Source organism: Cicer arietinum, chromosome 2 (genome assembly GCF_000331145.2).
Source record: "Cicer arietinum cultivar CDC Frontier isolate Library 1 chromosome 2, Cicar.CDCFrontier_v2.0, whole genome shotgun sequence".
In the NCBI taxonomy this organism is placed as follows: Eukaryota; Viridiplantae; Streptophyta; class Magnoliopsida; order Fabales; family Fabaceae; genus Cicer; species Cicer arietinum.
The window spans coordinates 46,157,989-46,160,751 of NC_021161.2; positions in this window are offsets into that span (position 1 = coordinate 46,157,989).

A 2,763-nucleotide genomic window follows, 5' to 3' on the forward strand; every position below is an offset into this window, starting at 1 on the left:
TACATAAATAGAAATTAGGATAATTGACTAGAGCTGGCTGTAACATTTGGACAATGTTTTCGAGTATGGCCAGTTAATCGACATAATCCACATTTTCTCGGTATTTTTTCTTTAACGTCCATTTCAGTTCTAATACGGGTACTATTTGGACGACCTTTTTTATTTCTCCGCATTTGAGGATTGTGATACAATGTTTCACCTTCATATGTGGGCCAATATCCTTCATTAGGTATAGGTGGAAACTCTTCTTTGTAGATGTTAAATACATTAACAACCTTGTACACGTCAGATATAAGCACTAAATAGTTTTGACGAGCATAAGAACATGCAGCTATGGCATGTGAGCAAGGAATATGTATAGCTTGAAATTTTCCACAATCACACCATTTTCTTTGAAGGTTGACTTCGAAATGACCAATTGGTCGCACCTCTCTTGGGTTTACTGTTTCATGCACCATGAAAGAATAATAATTTCGGTCGAATTGCATGACTTGGTGAGTATTAGATTTACCAACTTCACATTTAATCTTGTCCATGCAATCGTCTGTGTATACTCGACCAGAAGCTAATGATGCCTGATGTTGTTGTCCCCTTTCTGCATATAAAACTCTCAATCTATAGTATGTTGATTGTACCAAAGCAGTGATTGGGAGATTGCGTGTACCCTTGAGCACTGCGTTGATGGACTCGGAAACGTTTGTTGTCATGTGTCCTCATCGTCGATCTTGAGAATAAGCCATAGTCCATTGTTCTGGGGGGATATTATCGATCCATCTTAAAGCCTCTGGATTTTCCATCTTGATTTCATTGCGGTAATACTTGAATGATGGCTCATTTAATGCATATCCTGTAAGAAATGATGTAAAAATTATCAAATATGATTAAGTGATAAATGGAAAATATACTAAGAAGAATTAGATCATTACCCATACAAACGAGTTTTCTTTGAAGTCCCTTGTCCTTGAACTCTCTCATGAAATTTTGTGCAATGTGTCGGATGCAGTACACATGTGTTGACGGAGGATCATGCCAACCATTATTTGGATTATTATAGGCACTCTTAATGGATTCGTGCCTATCTGAAATCAAACAAATGTCGACTTGAGGTGTTACATACCTTCTTAGATTTTTCAAAAAGAAGCTCCAAGCACCCCCTGTCTCACCTTCCACAAGTGCAAAAGCAATTGGAATTGTATTTTTGTTTCCATCTTGTGCAACAGCAAGCAAAATAGTCCCCTTGTACTTTCCGTACAACCAAGTTCCATCCACTGATACAAATGATTTACAAAATTTAAACCCAGATATGCTCGGAGGGAAAGCCCAGAATAATCGTTTGAAAAGTTTTGACCCCTGCAATAGAGTATTATCAGGATATGCAACTGATACTTCCATTTCCACAATAATTCCTGGAAGAAATTTTTGCATAGTCAACAACCACATTGGAAGGTCATTGTAAGACTTTTCCCAGTTCCCATAAATCGTTTCGATAGCTTTGTTCTTTGCCATCCATGCCTTTCTGTAAGTGATTGTATAGTTGTATCGTTCCCGAATATGTGCAATGATCACCTTCACTTTAATTGATGGGTCAGCTTTCAAAAGAGACTTTATGCTTTCGCATATGATGTTAGAGTCGAGCTTGGTATGATCCTGTGACATAGAAGAATTTGCGCAATTGTGGGGCCCTTTCAAACGACCAATCACCCATTGGTTACTTTTTTGACTTAACGAAGCCCTGCATTTGAACAAGCATTGTGGATTGACACATTTAATTACATACCTGTATTGATCAGATTTCACAACACGGTAATTGAGGGAGTGTTTTATGTGATAATGCTTAATTGCAAGTTGACAATCTGGTTTGCTATTAAACTTCATTCCAATCTCAAGAGATGCATCTAATGGAGGTGGTTCATTAGATTGCATATCAAATTCGGAGGATTGGTAAGTATTATCCAAATTTAGATTACACATATGGAATGGTGGATCGTATGTTAGCTCTAGATCGTCACCATTGTCGTTGTCACCTTCATCGTCCTCGTCTTCATCAAAGTATGTTTCTTCTTCACTATCTTCACTTATTTCTTGTTGATCAAAATCGATCATATCACCTAGTGGAATATATAGTTCAAGTTGAGATGGTTCAGGTTTAGATGTTTCGGCATGGTCAAAGTATGGTTCGGGTTGGTATGAGTCGGGCTGGTAAGTGTTTTGTGTTTCAAAATGGTATTCAAGGTGAGGTGTGGTTGAGGATGATGGTTGACCAATATCGTATAATGGATTACCATCCTCAAATGTGACATATAACTCGATAGATCCGAGTTGCGGCCACTGTTTATGAACATCAAACATGAGTTCAACATCTTCGTCGTCTTCAACATTTAACAACTCATAATGAACTAGGCCTTGTCCAAATGAGATAGGGTGTCGAAAAATTATATTAGACACCTTTTGATTTTCTAACCTCAACTTTGCTTCAATTTTTTTCTTCAAGTAGGTAAGGTTGCATCCAAAATTAACTCGAATAGCTTTTTTTTCGTCGCTTTTGAAATATTTACCAATATCTTGTCTTTCACATATTTCACCATTGTAATAAATAAGAAAAACTATATTTTTTGGTGCCATTGATATGAAAATCAGATATTGAGATTGAGATGAAATGCAATGGAAATAATATATCATATTTATAGACAACCAATTGTAATACATGCAATGCTGTAAAATACTTCCAACACTTGTCCAATCCCATTGAATTCCCTTGTGATA